At 45.8% G+C, this 18931-nt stretch overlaps 1 long non-coding RNA gene across 1 annotated transcript in view; it reads left to right on the forward strand.

Annotated features, from left to right (window-relative positions):
- Window positions 1-566: 566 nt before the first annotated feature.
- The window catches only part of LOC144134779 (uncharacterized), a 35358-nt gene continuing 16993 nt past the window's right edge, over window positions 567-18931 (forward strand). The window contains exons 1-2 of the long non-coding RNA XR_013315251.1: window positions 567-772; window positions 889-1329. This is a non-coding gene — a long non-coding RNA (uncharacterized LOC144134779). The remainder of the gene's footprint in view (window positions 773-888; window positions 1330-18931) is intronic.

Genomic DNA, 18931 nt, shown 5'->3' on the forward strand with positions numbered 1-18931 from the left:
AAAGTGCACTGAAACAGACGGTGGCGGAATCGTCCAACAGATAAAAATTAGAGATGCGTGCACTCGCGCGCCCCGGCCATAAAGAGTAAACAAATAAACAGAATAAAATGCAGACAGGGCAGGAGACTTCCGTCATCTGGAACGTCTTCGGCACCCAGAGTCAAGCCGAATCAGCGGAGCCGGAGGTGATGGTTTCGGATCCCACCGGCGGCATGGTTGTATTTTCTCCTGCTTTATAAGTAATTTTCTTTAAACCAATTGATTAGCACTACAAATCAAAAAAATAGAAACATTCCCCTATGAACGTTGGTTTCAGTGACTGTTGGCTTCGTTGATGTTTGTCAAACGAGCCCCTCACTTCATTTGCCTTGTCTGCTAATAGCTTAACGGGGGTCTCGGTTCTGGCAGTCTTGACGCCATAGGTAGCATAAGAGGGCTCTCGCACAGTTTCCGCCCTCGCCGTTAGTTGACGTCCTACGTCACACTTGCGGTATTACAGGGCGTGTTACGTCCACCGCTATGGACGAGGGTGGCGCTGGTGAACGGACGGACGGCAGCGACGGTGGTGATCGGACGCCCCCTTATCTGCTTTGTTTTTGTCTTACAGATTTCAACGACGAACCCTGCTGCGCTGGCCTCAAGACAGCACTAAGTGACGTCACAGACTTTTGCGCCCCCGCGCTTCTACCGGCCGAGCTGTAAACGGGTCACACGGAGGGCAGCGACGGTGGTGATCGGACGCCCCCTTATCTGCTTTGTTTTTGCCTTATAGGTGGGTTACCCCTGACTGCCTGCTGCCATAGTGCGCTGCCTTGTTCTGACCTGAAGGCGTGACATTCCAGTGTGCCTTTCCAACGCTCAGCTTCCGTGAATTACTTGCATCTGCAGATTTCAACGACGAACCCTGCTGCGCTGGCCTCAAGACAGCACTAATTGTGACGTCACAGACTTTTGCGCCCCCGCGCTTCTACCGGCCGAGCTGTAAACGGGTCACACGGACGGCAGCGACGGTGGTGATCGGACGCCCCTTATCTGCTTTGTTTTTGCCTTAGAGGTTGGTGAAAAGCCTACTTTTCTACTTGCCATTTTTTCTTTCACCACCGCTGCTGCTGCCGTGTTGCTCGCTGCTGCCTTTTTGCTTGCCGCTGCCTTGTTGCTCGCTGCTGCCTTGTTTTCTACCGTGCTATCAGTTGTAGTGTAAGGAGAAAGGTTTTCCGAATTTAGGCCTGTATGCTGCACAAGCTATACCAAGGCCTAACATGCTGGAGACATGCCCTTCCTGCGAAGAATGTCTGCCAAATGACGGACTCGCCATCAAGTGCGCCGAATGTGAGTACACCTACCATCTTGGCAATTGCTCTGGTGTTTCTGCGTCAACATATAAGGGAAAAGGCGAGAAAGGTCGCATAACGTGGCGATGTCCAGACTGTCGCAAAACAAACGCAGGAAGCTCGGACACACCCGGTACGCAACCTGACCTTGCTGGCTGTTTAGCAGGCATATGTCAAAATCTTGATGCCCTTGCTGGCCTGCCTGACCAAGTCGATGAAGTGAAGAATTCTATTGAACTAATGTCAAAAAAATACGATGATATACTTGAGCAACAGGTAAAACATGAGAAAGAGATCTTTACCTTAAAGAAACGTGTCAGTGCACTTGAGACCAGAGTCGACGCTGATGATGTTGAGTCATTGAAAATGACTGTAAACGACCTTGAGTGGCGAAACAGAAAGCTGAACCTTGAGGTGCACGGCATACCGGTGACAAATGATGAGAATCTGATGGAAAAGGTAAATGACGTAGTAAAATCTGTGGATTTGCCAGAGCTTACTTTGAATGACGTCGATGTTGTGCACAGACTTCCTTCAAAGCCAGGAAAGGTGCCTGGGATCATTGTACGGTTTTCAAAGCTCTCAACTCGTGACATGTGGTTTCAGAAGCGTACAGCTTTAAGAGATGCTCACTCGGGTGTATCTGTCAGCGAAAACATGACGCGTCAAAGCCGTGAGCTTCTGCGCTATGCAAAAGCTTGGGCAGGTGAAAATGATTACCAGTACGCTTGGCACCGGAATGGGAAAGGTTCGTTAGAAGGAAACAACATGATCCTGCGATTGTCATTCATTGTCCAGCAGATTTGGACCAGTTGTAAAGCCAGTAATGTGTGGCAATACGCGGCACTCTTTTTACAATGGCTCTTTCTACTGATCGAGTTAATCTTTCTGACATCAATAGTTTCATTAAGCCTGATAATCTTCATTGTTGCTCTTGCATTCATGTTAATCTCAGATCTGGTGGAAATAAGCAAGAAGAACTTGGCCGTTTTTTCAGAGAAGTGGAAACTTGTTTCAATGTTATGTTTTCTGAAACGTGGTTTACTTGTGAAGGTGACGTCTATGTGATTCCGACATACAAGTGTTTCTATATGAACCGATCCATAAGAAGGGGAGGTGGTGTTTCAATGTTAGTTTCGAATATAATGGAATCAGAAATGTTGCCTGAATTTTGTTGTATTACACCCCGTTACGAAGTCCTAGCAGTCAAGTCTGGCACAAGGATATTTTGTGTCTGCTATCGTCCACCGGGTAGCAGTTCTGCTGAGCTCTTTTTATTTCTTGATTCATTCCTAGAATTTGTTAACATGAACCAATATGAGTTAATTTTAGGTGGCGATTTTAACATTGACATGCTGGCCAACAATAACACAACAATCGAGTTCAATACTTTACTTAACGTTCACTCCTGTGTAAATGTCATTATGTCACCTACACGGATTACGACAGAATCAGAAACACTTCTAGATCCTTTCATAACAAACTCCAAAACAGAAAGCTTGAAATCAGGCACCATTGCTTATGCTCTGAGTGATCACATGCCAATATTCATATCTGTTAATCTCGCTCCGAATTCTCAACGACAACCCGACCAAATGTCATTTTATCGCGTTATAAATCATCACACGTTATGCGAGTTCAAGGAACGCTTATCTATTCTTAACTGGGAACATGTTCTTGAGGAAAGCGACCCTGACGAAGCATACGAAAATTTTTTAGAGATTCTTACTGACATTTATAATGCTTCCTTTCCGCTGAAGAAATTCTCCCAGTCAAAGAAAAGTAAGAAACCATGGGTCGACGAGGACATGTTGCAGTTGATAAGAAAACGAGATAAACTTTACAGACTGTTTTTACAAAGTAGATGTCCTGAAGCGCTGAAAACATTCAAAAAATTTAGGAACTTCGACACAAAGCAACTTCGCGTCGCTAAAAAGCAATATATTTATAACCGATTTAATTCAACTGGTGGACAGTCTGAAAAAGTTTGGAAGGTTTTAATATCTATCTTCAGTAATTCTTCCGAACCGACCACAAAAATTATTCATGAAGGGATTGAATTAAAAGGTTCTGATCTAGCAGATGCCTTTAATGACTATTTCCTTTCCTTTGCTGACACGTCAAGCGGCGACGTAAATCTGTCCTATATGAGTGCCCGAAATGGTGAAACAATATTTCTAACACCGGTTACAGTAAATGAAGTAATTACAGAATTTTTAGCGCTTAATAATAGTAAAGCCACAGATGCGTCAGGTTTTCAGATACAGCCCATAAAATTTACCATCGACATTCTTGCACCTTGCCTCACCCATATCTTCAACCTATCCTTGGTTTCCGGCGTTTTTCCGCGTCTTTGCAAAGGGCAAAAGTGACAGTAGTGTATAAAAAAGGAAACCAAAATGAAATGGGAAACTATCGCCCTATATCAATCTTACCTGTGTTTTCTAAAGGCCTCGAAAAAGTTATTCTTAAACGGCTATCCTGCTTCACTGAAAGATGTAACATTATCACTACCGCTCAATATGGGTTTCGTAAAAATAGATCGACTGGGTTAGCTCTCCTTGCTCAGAAAGAATTCATACAAAAACATTTTGAAGCAAAAAACATGGTACTTGGATTATTTTTAGATTTTTCAAAGGCGTTTGACCTTGTTAATCACTCTGTGCTGCTCAAAAAATTAGATCACTACGGCATTAGAGGCATAGCCCATATGCTGATTTCCTCATACTTGCGACATAGATCTCAGTTTGTTAGTATTGCCGGTGAATGCTCCCAGTTGAAAGCGGTAGCTTCTGGTGTTTCACAAGGGAGCATTTTGGGTCCCTTCCCTTTTGTTCTCTATATCAATGATATTGTTCGCATCGATAGCACTGCTAAGTACATAATTTACGCAGATGACACTAGTCGGTTTTTTTCGGGTATTTCAACGGTTGATCTCGCAAATCGAGCTAATAAAACCTTAAAAGAAATAAATACTTGGACTGCTGATAATCACTTAAAAATTAACGTTAGTAAAACTGCAGCCGTTATGTTTCACCCACGTCATAAACACTTTGAACTTCCTCTAATTGAATTAAACAATACCAGAATAGAATTTGTGCAGACTGTGAAAACTCTAGGCGTTTACTTTGCAGCAGATATGTCGTGGAATGACCATATGAATTACGTCGTTCAGAAACTTTCCAGAACAGTTGGTATCATGCGCCGCCATTGCTTTAATTTTCCTACGTCAGTCAACATGTTCCTTTATCACTCTTTGTTCTCTTCTATAGCCAACTACGGATGTATGGTGTGGGCAACAACAACAGCCGAAAATATTAACAAACTCACAGTCTTACAAAAACGTATTATACGCATTGCATGTAAAGTGCCGTATTTCTTCCACACTGCGAGCCTTTTCCACCGACACAACGTTTGTCGTGCGCGGCTGGCTTGGACACATCCGGAACCTCAAGTAATCACGTACGGAACGCCGCCTGTATGTGGACAAGAGTGCGTACGCTGTGATCCATTTCCTTTTGACTCCACATGGAACTAACGAGTCAAGCGGACGGCGACGGAGGCGAGTTTGGGGTGCGCAGACGACCCAGCTTGGCCGGGCCCCATTGTTCGCAGCCCGCTCCGAGAAGCAGCAACGAAGGCGCGTCGCCTTTCATCCCTACCGCGGCGACGCTGCCCAAGGCCATTACCCGGGCGGCGGTAGTTCAGTGTGTGGCTAGGAGGCAATTTTGAAGACGCGTTCCTCATGTTCACTGTGAGCGCTTATCAGCTCCATATGACTGCCAGGCACTTCCTGTACACGTGGGGCTTCAGGAAGAATTGGGGAGCGATGGCGCTTTAAGTGGCACGGCTTTCGACAATCTGTGCGGCCCTCGCATGCTCTTTAAGCGAGTAATCATGCCGCCCCGCGGGGGAGGATGGAGTGATCCGAGAGGGGAATTGTTAGTATTCGTGACAATGACCTGTCCCCTCTCCCCAATCTTTGATTGGGCGTGTTTTACGCTCCTCTGTCTCTTTTTCAATGTGTTTTCCTCTCCCATGTGTTTTATTGGATGTGTTTTCTTTTCCCCGGTCCTTGATTGGATGCGTGCTTGTGTTTTGACCTAATTGGTTGGTGTCCCCACTGAGGGCGGGGACTTAGGGATTAAAAGAAGACGTTTTGGTGGGACCGGGGGTTGATTTCGTCTGGTCACTCTGCGGATCAATCAATATGTACATAGTTGTTCTCCTTGTTGTACCTTCCGTTCTGTCTTAACTATTTTATGTGTGATTAAACAGTTTACTTCCTGAAGTTCCACGAGTAATGTGACTGAGCAAGTTTAGAACCTCAAGACGTAGGCATCCAACAACTTCTACCTTTCCCCTTCGGGCTGACATCAAGGAAGAGAAAGGGGTAAAAGGAACACAACTACGTTATTCCAATGAAATCCATGTATAATTATAGGCTGTGCCATAAATATAAACTCGCCATAATGAAAAATGATGACTCCTTACTTACACTTGCTGGGTTAGAGCAAAGCAGAACTGTTATGATACCCGCGCCGCAGAGCTTTGGAATGTTAAGAAATGCCGCACAAACTATGGCAAACAAATGTTGCAGCATACTTTACCGACACTTCTGAACCAGTTGCACTGCCACAAGAATCTTGATGTCTCCAATATTTCTCTGAAAGAATTGCCCCAATTGTTCCTGTAGTTCTTTTTTCTTGCTATTACCATTTTGAGTGGATGTGTCAATTTTGCTGTCCCTTATTTTCTCTTCTCTACGTTTGCCTTTATAGGCTCTTGGACCTAAAGTAGTTCTTTTTTTCCTTTACATGCAGAATGTACTGCGCACTAAACGTACATGTGTCGTTCTAGGTACTGAACATACGTGTTTTTTTTCTTTCCTTACATTTTGTTTGATGTCCTTTTCTGCCGCCGTCAATGCTGCACTGTAAGAGGAAGCCAGGACCTTTCAAGCTGTCTATACAGCTTTTTTCCTGGCTGTCCTCGCAACACCTAGTTGCGGAAATAAACCTTCAAACCTTCAAACACTTTCAATGTTCGCTTACACGCAAAACATAAATACCCACGAGAGCAGCAGATGGGACAGCCGTCGCCGTAGCTTAGTTGGTAAGAGCACCGAACGCGATATTCGGAGGTCGTGGGTTCGGATCCCTCCGGCGGCATGGTTGTTTTTTCTGCTGTTTGATAAGTACTTCTCTTTAAAAAAACTAATTTATTGGCACTAGATATTAAAAAAAAAGAAACATTCCCCTATGCACCTTGATTTCGATGACTGCTGGCTTCCTAAATATATTTGTCAAACGAGCCCCTCACTTCATTCGCCTTGTCTGCCAATAGCTTAACGGGGGTCTCGGTTCTGGTGGTCTTGTTGCCATAGGTAGCATAAGAGGGTTCTTGCCCAGTTTCTGCCCTCGCCGTTAAATGCGTTCTACGTCACACTTGCGGTATTAGACGTTTTTAGCATACCGGAGACGTACTAGCGGAGACGTAAAGCGGTTCACCGGACCCCTCCTGCGCATGAGCAGTGGCTCCCCCGCACCCCAAAAATGCCTCTGCGCATGCGCGAGAGGGGTCCGGTAAACCGGTATAGGTCTCCGGTAGCACGTCTCCGGTATACTAAAAACGTCTAATACAGGACGTGCTACGTCCACCGCTATGGACAAGGGTGGCGCTAGTGAACGCTCTCAAGGCTCGCTTACACGCAAAACATATATACCCACGAAAGCAGCCCCGTCGGGGTGGCTCAGTGGTTAGAGCGCTTGACTACTGATCCGGAGTTCCCGGGTTCGAACCCGACCGCGGCGGCTGCGTTTTTATGGAGGAAAAACTCTAAGGCGCCCGTGTGTTGTGCGATGTCAGTGCACGTTAAAGATCCCCAGGTGGTCGAAATTATTCCGGAGCCCTCCACTACGGCACCTCTTTCTTCCTTTCTTCTTTCACTCCCTCCTTTACCCTTTCTCTTACGGCGCGGTTCAGGTGTCCAACGATATACGAGACAGATACTGCGCCATTTCCTTTCCCCCCAAAACCAATTAAAAAAAAAGCAGCAGATGGGATAGCCGTCGCCGTAGATTAATTGGTAAGAGCACCAGACGCGATATTCGGAGGTCGTGGGTTCGAATCCCTCCGGCGGCATGGTTGTTTTTCTGCTGCTGCTTTATAAGTAAATTTCTTTAAACCAATTGATTGGCACTACAAATTAAAAAATAGAAACATTCCCCTATGCACCTTGGTTTCGGTGACTGTTGGCTTCCTTCACACACGCATATATATATATACATATGGGTGTATAGGGTGTGTATAGGGTGTGTATAGGCGCGAAGGGGTGTTCTTTATCTCCCCCCGCCTAAAGCCTTTTGATTTATTTATTTCTAGATTCTGCGATCTAGTACAGATCATTGCACGGTGGGGAAAAACAAACAAAATGCAAGCATATAAACACACTTAAATTCATAACATTTGCAGGTACTTTTCAAACATCTGTAAAGAACTATGAACAACAGTCTCGCTATTAAGTTTATTCCACTCAGTAATTGTCCTCGGAAAAAAAGAATATTTAAAGCAGTTACTTCGCGCGTTCAAAGGTGTTATTGTTAGTGCATGCTTTGTCTGTGTAATATCCTGAGGAGTTAGCAATGTAATTAGAACTATTTACTTCATAATGACCTTTTATAAGCTTAAAAAAACTTTAATCGATAAACACGATTGCGCTCAACGACTAGGGGTAACCCACTTCGCCTCACGAGCTCACTCACAGGTGCACGGCCATAAGAGTTAAAAGCAAATCTAACTACTTTATGCTGCATTAACTATTATTTCTGAATGTTTGTAAACATGAAAGCGTCCCAGATGATTCCAGCATATTTTAGTAACGGACGGCTGAAGGAATTGTACACCAATCAATAGACGAACACTAGGTGGGGATGACTTTAGCGAGCACCTCAAGAAAACAAGTTTCCGCATTGAATTCGCTACGACATCGTCTATGTGTTTTGACCACGAAAGATTGTTATTAATCAATAGGCCCAATATTTATACTCTGTCACCTCTAATATTGATATGTTGTTAGCACCGTACACAAAATGAAGAGGTATTTTCTTGTGTGTGATTTTCATAAAGAGGGTTTTTTTTCCAAAAAAATGCAGATCTGCCATTTGTTGCACCACGCAACCACCTCACTAGGTCATTATTTAGACGCATCTGGTCAACTGAAGACACCACTTGATACAAAATACAGTCATTCGCGTACAGCTTGACGCGAATTTGGAGATCTGCCACAATGTCATTAATAAACAATAGAAACAAGAATGGTCCCAAAACGGATTCCTGGTGGACGTCAGCATAACCCAGACACTGCTAGAAGATATAGTGTTTAGAGTGACGAACAGACACCTGTTTGAGAGGTAGCTGTAATCCATGTAAGCCTCCGGTCGTTTTATGCGTTGCATATCGCAATCACTCAGTTTAGCCCTTGGGCGCGGCCGGGCAGCCACCATTGACATTTAGCGCAACCACGTGACGTGACGTCACGACACCCGGAGGAAAAGCTGGGCCCCAACTCGCGCGGTCGCGCGTGGCCGCAGCCACCACCTCACTCCCGCTCCTCCCGGTAGGGGCGCTGCGCTATGAAAATCGAGTGCCGCCAAGCAATATCTCGCCCTCAAAAAAAAAAAAAGACCGCGCAATATGCAACGCATTCTTGGCTTAACCAAGCTAAGCCTGGCCATTTTTTAATATAATAACTTAATTTATGAATGAATTTGTTATGTGGCACCTTATCAAATGTTTCTCGGAAATCCATGAATATTGCGTCGGTTTGTTTTCCCTGCTTAATCGACAGAGAAAAGTCATCCACAGTTGCAACTAACTGTGTACTTGTAGAAAACCTATGCTGAAACCACGCTGAAAATCGGTAAGTACTTTGAGCTCTTCTAAGAAACCTAATATATGTTTATATATATAACCTAATATATGTTAGAGAGTTAGGCCGGTGATTCTCGATGTGTGCTTTTTTTCTGGTTTTGTGTATAGGTTTAATCGTGGCTGTCCTCCAGTTACCTGGTAAAGAACCGTCATGTAAAGATCTGGTGAATATTACTGTCAAGTGTTTTGCGCACCACTCCACGTAGCGCTTCCAAAAAGCGTTTGTTATCTTATCGGGACGTGGTGATTTTTTGACACCAAGGTTCAAAAGCAAGTTAAAAACAGTAGCCTCTGAAATTACATATGGCAGGAAGTGCTGCAGAAAAGTTGGGCAGACAACCGTTGTCCTCTGTGAATACCGACTGAAAGAATTTGTTGAACGCAGAATAAACAACAGCCTCATTGCGCACACATTTGCCGTCTACTATGAATTCGTTCGTGGAAGAAGATTTGGGCGTGGTTTGGCGCCAGAATCTCTCAGGGGACGTTTTAATGAACGAAATCAGAATATTTTTTTTGTCGCAAATTATTTTCTTTGTTAAGTTGCTTTGAAATTGGTTCCACAATTGGTGTTAATGATGAATTTCTGTTTGACTTCTTTTTAACCTTTTAAGTATTCGCTGCAAGCGTAACGTCTCCCGAGAAATCCATGGATTATGCTACACATATTTTTTGCCATTTTGGGAACGAAACGGGCAATACAATCGGAAACGATCATTTTAAAAGTAAGCCATTGGTCATTCACACCATCAGTGCAATTCGTAAAATTATCAAAACATGAACTAAGCATATCCAGAGCAGATTCGTCTTCCACGCGCGAAAATTTTGGATAAAATTGCACGCTAGTTTGACGATCTGGCTACACATTTGACAAGCTCAGCAGCACAGCTTCGTGATCAGATATTTTTTGTGACGTCACAGTTTATGAAGTTTCGAATGGCACCACTTACAAAAAATAGATCTAGAGTTTATCCTCCAGCTGCTTGCACTCTTGTAAAATTATTTACTACTTGCAGCAGGTATGAAACGGTGCCTTCCAGTGTAGTTACAGTCGACTCCAGGTCCTGCAGTCCCGCGTTTAAAATATTGATCGTTGCTACCTCGTGTTCAAAACATTTAATTCTATGTGTCAAGCTATCTATTATTCCTTCAAAAGAACGCTGTTTCGCCAGAATATCATTAAAAGACGATGTCACGACGTATTTTGGCCCAAGAGTAGCTGCTGTAACATTTCCTTTTCTGTCGTATCTGGGCCTGGATTTGATTGAGACGTTGTACAGCGTTTTTCATGCTAAGTGCTGTGTTTCGAGTTTGCTGCCTCTCTTGTGTACGACCAGTGGAAACAGTAAATAGCCATGATGTTGGGTCAAAGTTTTGAGTCACGCATTTGTTAGACACTTTACTCTCTTTTTTCCACTGCATTTCATCTGCCAGCTAGCAAGGCAGAAGAGCATCACGTTGGTAGCCACTTTGCTGGGAAGACGCAGTCTGTATATGTTCAGACTCTTGTGGACATCTGAGGTTTACAGCATTCCCGAAAAGATGATCTAAACATATTATTTCTCACACTTGGCAATCATTTTCTTTCGCCGCCTGTGTTCTCTTCCTATCAGGGCTGCTGCAAAAATCTAGCGTGGCATTTTCGCTGCTTAAAATTGTTGTTTTCGTAGAGCTACATGGCACTTTTTCATTGCCGATAAGATGGAGTACTTAGCAAACCGTGTGACCTCACGTGTCCCTTCTATGATAAAAAGCGACGTTAAACCGCACATCTTAGTATAACATCGGTAACATCAGTATAAGATCAGTGAACCTGTAAATAAAGATATTGTGATATCTGGGGGTACAGCAGAGCATTTTGGTACCTGTGACCTAGTCGTCCACAAAGTGCTGTGTGGGACCTCCACCATTGGTGCCGCTCGTTGTTGCCATAGCCCTACGTAATCAATACAGCTCTTAAGTTGGTCTTGCTGTTAATCACATCAATTTTGCTCATATTAGAGGCTGTTGAAACAACAGTTGATTGATTTGATTGATTTTACTGCTAATACTCAAAAACCATTCCACAGTGCGCTTACCAAGAGCAAAACCGCGAAGGTTCAACAAAAAATTCTCACCAAGCAACTATCGTTGTTAAAGGAAACCGCAGTACGATATGCAGCAGCCAAGATCCTTATCTCGTGACCATAATGAGACGCTTTGAGCGTAACTTGTGGGGAAATCGGTTTTCATGTGCACCATAACGTAAACACACCCTACCTCAAGCATAACCAAATTTTATGAGATTTGTCACAAGCCTAATTTCTGAAGAAATACTTAGTTACATATTGCCACTGAAACAAGTGAACATGATGACTACAGTCCCTCTGCGGCGTGAACAGAACCAGCACCTTTTTCTCCGACATGTCACATTTCGAGCCATATGTAGAGGTCCCACTCCGGACACGATCGCAGAGAATTTAAGACGGTCAGCAAGACTACAATTCCGCACTAAAAATCGACAAAATGGCCACCACCGGTGACGCAAAGTCCAGAGAAAGCAGATTCAGCAACGACACTGAAACGGGTTCAACTTAGTTGCTACTGAAGGCATTCGTTTGTCCTTGACCTTTTACTCGCCGCTTATGCCTCCCTGTCTCCACTTCCTTTGCGCGCGAAGTTGAATCTGCTTCTGCGTCGTTACGTCTCGGATGCTGCGGCACAGTCTGCAGGGTCTTGCTGCGGAACACCCGTTTACTCTACGTAGGCTTCATTGACTTCTATGTTATACCGTCTTTGTGGCTTTTTTTGTACGTCCGCAGTAGCACAATTGTACCTTGGCGCTCTATTACGGTCTCAGCTACACGAGGTGCTGGGACTTCGACCATTCAAAGCTTCAGTTGTTTCTCTATAGGGAATGAAGAATTCACTTGAGATGCTCAGAACTAAAAGGTCGGCGTTGGTGTAGAGATGTATGCAAAGGCCCGCGATTGAGTGAGCCAAGCGCCGAATACTGCAAGAGTATGCGGAATATAACGTCGTGTAGCGTCACAGGAGCTGTAGGTTAACGGGGTGCTATAACGTGAGTTTACACCGCACAGTGCAGAGGATTATCAGCGTTTTGCTTTTATCGACATGTGGCCGCCAAGGCGACGCCTAGATCCTGCTACCTTGGGATCAGCAGGCGAACGTGAAAGGTACGCAGCCATCGTGTCGGAAAAAGAGGGACGAGTAGGTTCGCGTGCATAGGATCCCCTTGCGTCGAACATTAGGCACCGTCACTTCACTTACTATAGCAGCCTCTTCAGGCCGAATCTGCTGCCCACTTCATTCCTTCACCTCCGCGCAGTCTTTCACCGCGATTTCGCCAGCAAGGCTGTGATCTCTTGACCATGGACATTACGGCTGCCTGCGCATAGGATGCCGGCGGACTGTGCCAGCGAAGATCCCGTTGCCTGTCTTCCACAATAATGCCATATGTCCCGATGTTCTCAACCAGTGCATAGCGTTGTAAAAGTCTCGTCAGACTCACAAAATAGAGTCGAGAAGCAGCAATCTAAGTACATCTCCTAATTCTCGCTGTGCCCATGAATGTACACAAAAAGTTTTGCTACTGTCCACGGGTCGAAAGGTGCAAAACGTTTTGTGCACATTCATGGGCACAGCGAGATTTAAGACATGTACTTAAATTGCTGCTTCTCGAGTTGCTATTGTCGACAGGTCGAAAGGTTCATTTACCAATCTTCTTTGTGCGGTTAGGAAGTAGCGTATCGACCAATAGCAACGGGTAAGAAAGTCATATGACGTATATTTTGTTGCACGGTGCCAAAGCGTTTTGAAATTACAATTCCAAATAATATCTTCCTAAATCCGGAAAAATTTGACGGCTTTTCGGACGCTGGGCAGTACCACGATGTGGCGTACGCTGTTGAGCGACGCGGTGCGCTCAACGCAGGTGCTCTAATTCTTAATCGATCTCAATTTCACCAAAATTTGCTGAGCCACTGAGCCAGGAGTATGGGTGTGTCCAAAATTTTAAACACGTTTTATGGCTACTATACTTGGCCAGCTACAAACCTCTGATTGCTCCGAGGTAACCATTCAGAACAGTTAAAGATTCAACTGTTACAATTTATTTACCTGCTTACCTGCTTACAGGACTCACCTCTTTTCACACGCCCGGAAACCTTGTGTTAGTCTGCCTTCAATATCATATTTTTTACCTGAGTAATCCCCTGTTTTTAAATAGCGGCAGGCTTTCCTGCAGCGCTTCATCAGCCTGGTATTTTTTTTCTAATCCATGTAAGTTCGTTTTCAAGAGAACATAAAGCAATGTTGTTGCGTTTTATGTAGGTCAGTTTTACCGGTTGAAGCTAAAGACAGACATTTACTCAGTAATAAAGTGCTTAGTGCTATATAATATGATAAAATCAGTTAGGCACGTCTGCATTGCTTTGTTACTCAAAGTAATATCGCTAAATCCATGGCGAGTTCCTTTTTTGCTTTGAATTTCATCGAGGCTCGAATTATGGAGGGCAAAACACGAGAGCGGAAACGGCCGAAGTCGGAATCAATGATGACAGTGACTTCTATGGCGCAAGGGCATCTAAGGCCAAAGAGCGCCATGGCACAAGGTATTTTCGTTGGCTCAATTGCTCAAGGTGGGGTCAAAGACCCATTTTCCAAGCAATTAATCATTAATAAGCCGAGCACCAGGCAGAGAAAAGCGTGTGCTCATTGAATCACCGGTGGACACCCGGCGGCACTGGGGATTGAACTGCGCACCTCCCGCATGCGAGGCGGATGCTCAATTACTAGGCCACGCTGCAGTATATCGGAATCAATTTCATAATCAATTTCGGGGCGCCGAAACATTGTGCTCCCGTTCACCACAGCGGCTGCATTACGGTGCAAAAGAAACAAACCAACGCCTTGTGTTGTGTGGTAGATTTCATGAAATTTAAGGTGGCAAGAAAATTGTTCCGAAATATAATTTGTGCCCACAAGCTAAAGCAAAAGTTCGTTTTATTTTAAAAAATCATGCGCCATTCATTTGCTCTTTCCCATGGAAGCAATATCGGGCTTGCAGTATAATCATTCGCCGCCACTGATCACACGGACATATCTTTTCAGTTACAGCAAAAATGCTTTATGAACAAGAAATCACACTTCACGTCGTCACTTAGTGAGAAAAACAACGTGACGAACTTTTGCGCTATTATAGCGATCACAACTTTGTTTTTCACCGACAAAGCGTGCGTGCTTACCACGTCGACGTTATCGGCTGGCGCCGCTACCAGCATCGATCTGAAAGTGCGTGACCACCTTCGCAACGTACAAGGAAAGCACACGCCGGCGTTTTCAGTAGGTAATTGCACGCCACCTAATAATAGGCAGGTTATTATAAGCACCGAAAGCCAACCAACACGAAGCTTTTATTCACTCAGCCCTCGTACAAGCAAAAACAGAATGGAAAACGGTGGTGTGTTGGAGTTCAAGGTGACCTTTTATTTATTCTTGCGCTGCTCGCCTTAAGTTGGCGACAGCCCCTCATGTTGGCACGATCAGTGCACACCCTTCGTTAGTTCATGGAGTTCATGAAGGTTTCATGAGCTTCATTAAGTTCATGAAAACAGCCCTTCTGCGGTTCGTTATGCGCAGGAGGGCTATTTTCCTCGTATTTCACGAACTTTCCTCGCATGCCAATATAAAAACACCACGCAGGAGCCAAGCCGCTACAAAACAAATTCTATTCGCTGTTTCTGAACGCCAACTACCAATCAGTGAAACGGTCTTGGGATTGTAATGCGTATTCTAACGTTATTTTCAAGCCGAATAAATCAGAGCGACATGACAGACGGTGATGGCACAATTTAATGGCTCAAGATTCATAGTGAAACAGCGCGGGAAGACGGAACACACGGAAAAGACGCGTAACACGAGCGCTGGCTCACAGCTGATATTTTATTCTGAGAAACTCTCCTCATATATTGTTGCAGGAAAGAACATATTTAGTTATTTACACAAGCGAACCGACCAGCTGCTAGCGGCACTGAGAACACAGCAAGAACTTCGTTGTCTCCGTCCACTTGCTCACTCGCTCAATATCGTCGTCGTCGTCTACCCGATTCAGGACCTTCGGCTGTTGAAACGCCGTCTCGGCGTTAAGGTGGCGACGTATGAGCGTCGTGATAAAGCTTAAGGCAGCATACGTGGACGACGTCGGTGGCGGGGCCGGAGGGACAATGGCGAAGACGCAGTGGGAGCAGTTTCATAGCTCACGTCTGTGACACGGCGTAACACACGGTAAGGGAAACGGTAGTGAGAAAGGAGCTTCTCGGAGAGACCGCCGCTGCGTGACAGCGTTCAGAGAAGGACGAGTGATCCGGGCTTATATTCGACGGCCCGGTGACGGCGGCCGTAGGCGGACTTCTGGGAAGCTTGAGAGGCATGGAGCCGACTACGGATATGTGGGGCGCCAGCATGACCTGGGTGATAGCATGCCGGGCGTAAGCAGTGGTGAGGACTGAAGCAGGCGGCATTAGTGTGTCCAAAGGCAAGGTAGGGTGCCTACCAAACAAATGGTAGGAAGGAGAATAGCCTGTTGTGTCATGCCCTAAAGAGTTATACGCGAACGCCTCATAAGGCAAGGCTGCGTCCCAATCTCGGTGGCCTGGCGAGACGTGCACTGCTAAAATGTCGGTGAGCATGCGGTTCAACCGTTCTGTAAGCCCGTTGGATAGTGGATGGTAAGCTGTCGCGAGCTGGTGCTGCGTGGCACACGAACGAAGAATGCCAGTAACCACTAGGGACAGGAAATAACGACCACGGTCGGTGAGCAGTTACCGAGGGGCGCCATGGTGGAGAATGACGTCTTGAAGAAGAAAATCGGCGACATCGGTAGCGCAGCTGTTAAGTAAACACGCGTGATTGCGTACCGAGTCGTATAATCAGTTTCGAGAGCGATCCACTTGTTGCCGGAGAGGGATGTGGGAAAAAGGCCAAGAAGGTCGGGGCAAACACAGTGAAAAGGTTCCGAAGGTACATCGATGGGTTGTAGAAGATTGGCAGGCAAAGTGAAGGGCCTTTTCCGACGTTGACACAGGTCGCAAGCGGCAAAGTAACGCTTGACGGAACGAAACAGTCCAGGCCGAAAAAAAACAGTGAACCACCAGAGAGTACATACGGCGGGAAACTCGAAGGTGGCCGGCTGTCGGCAGATCGTGCAATTCTTCAAGGACAGAAGAGCGTAGGCGTTGGGCTATGACGAGCAGCAGCGCACGACCATCGGAGCGTAGGTTACGGCGATACAAAATGCCATTCTGGAGCACATAAAATTTTGGAGACTGATATCGGTTTGCAGAGCGGAGGCCGTCAAAGATAGGTCGTAAAGATCAGTCGTGGCGCTGTTCGTTGGCGATATCGGTGAGATCAGAGATAGCTAAGAGGAAGGGCTGGGTCTTTGTCGCCATCCAGGTCAGGTGGTTCCACAGGGTATCGGGATAAACAGTCAGCGTCCTGGTGGCGAATGACCTGACTTGTACACGACGGAGTATGAATATTCTCGGAGGCGCAAAGCCCAGCGACTAGGGGCTAGAGGAATGCTTAATCTTGGAAACCGATCAGCAGCGGCAGCAGCGGCGCAGCAGCGGCAGCGCCGTGTACACATAGCGCCGTGTACACATCGTAACCGTACCGCTACGTATTTGCAGTTGCTGCTCAGCCGCACGGCTGCCCTCCCGCTCGGATTCCCGTTCCTGCTCGTGGCGAACGTCTGCAACTGCCGAACTACAGCCGTGCTGCTATCAAGCGCCTCCAAGATTCATCGTCCTTCTTCGCCCGACCCAGCGGTGGACTGTGACTGCGCAGGCGCCACAGCAGAACGAACAGCAGATAAACCCCGTCGCTTGTCCAGGAAGCCATTTGGCAGCAGCGGCAGCGCCGTGTACACATCGTAACCGTACCGCTACGTATTTGCAGTTGCTGCTCAGCCGCACGGCTGCCCTCCCACTCGGATTCCCGTTCCTGCTCGTGGCGAACGTCTGCAACTGCCGAACTACAGCCGTGCTGCTATCAAGCGCCTCCAAGATTCATCGTCCTTCTTCGCCCGACCCAGCGGTGGACTGTGACTGCGCAGGCGCCACAGCAGAACGAACAGCAGATAAACCCCGTCGCTTGTCCAGGAAGCCATTTGGCAGCAGCGGCAGCGCCGTGTACACATCGTAACCGTACCGCTATGTATTTGCAGGTAAATGCTCTAATTCATTTCCCTTAATTATTCTTGATTTACACGGCTTCCGCTGCTGCTGCTGCCCCAGATGCAATTGTTCATACTAGTTCCATATGTGCTTTGCGAACCTGTAATGTGAAACCAGGACGCTGCTAGTGCAATGTCTGACAAATGCCCTTCGTGTGAAAAGGACTTTGCCGCTAAAGAAGCGAATGTGAAGTGCGCTGAATGTGAACACAGATACCACTTCGGTAAATGCGCCGGATTAACAGAAAAATCCTACAAAGGCAAAAATGATGCTGCTAGAAAAGCTTGGCGTTGTCAGGCGTGCCGCGCTGAGCACCGTTCTGGTTCCGGTTCTGGTGAAGAAGGTGCTTCTGACACTGATATGAGGGTTATTCTTATGTCCATCAAACAAAGTATTGAATGCCTACCTGCCCTGAAAGAAACGGTTCAGAAAATGGAACAAGCCATCACTTTTATGTCTGATAAGTTTGATTAATTTGAAAAGAAAATAGACCAACAAGACACCGAGATAAAGGCACTGAAATCGAGAGTCGCAGAGCTAGAACAGGTGGATGATAGTAATGAAGTCGTACAAGCGCAACTCCAGCAAGAACTGCGTGAGCTCGAGTTCAGAAGTCGACGTCAAAACCTGGAAGTGCATGGAATTGCAGCGGTACCGAATGAGGATCTAATTGCTTCATTAAATGCCGTTGCAGATAAACTTGAGGTCCCACACATCACGCCATGTGATGTTGTTTCCGTCCACCGGCTGCCTTCTAAACCAGATAGTGTTCCCGGTATAATAGCTCGATTTGCAAGGCAGACGACGAGGGACGCGTGGTTGGCAAATAAAAGTAAGCTGAAGGACAGTACACCACGTGTGTACATTCAAGAAAACATGACTCGACACGATAGGGAACTACTTCGATCGATAAAGGCTGCGGCCAAAGAAAAGGACTATCGCTATGTCTGGCATGTGAATGGCAAGATTCTGGTGCGAAAAACTGATGGGGCCGGAGCCATACATGTCAAGAGTACCGAGGACTTTGATCGGCTGAAATGACCATGCAATTTTACTTGCCACATGAGCTAAACACGGTTGTGTCACGGTTATTACCTACTTCTGTAAAATGCATACATCTGAATGCCAGGTCGGTTAAGAACAAGGTGTTTTCCTTAGAAGAGATGTTTGCTGAGTTTAATTTCTTATTTTCGACAATCATGCTGACCGAAACCTTGTGCACAAATGATCAAGATGTTTTCAGGCTGCAACATTACAACACATTTTACCTGAATAGAATTGATGCCCGAGGGGGCGGTGTTTCTATACTGGTTCAGGACAGTTTTGAATGCCATCTTGTTGATCGTTATTGTGTGATGACTGTAGACTTTGAAGTGCTTACACTGTATACGGACAAAACATTACTTTCTGTCTGGTACCGCCCACCGAACG

The sequence above is a fragment of the Amblyomma americanum genome, chromosome 5 (assembly GCF_052857255.1).
Source record: "Amblyomma americanum isolate KBUSLIRL-KWMA chromosome 5, ASM5285725v1, whole genome shotgun sequence".
Lineage (NCBI taxonomy): Eukaryota > Metazoa > Arthropoda > Arachnida > Ixodida > Ixodidae > Amblyomma > Amblyomma americanum.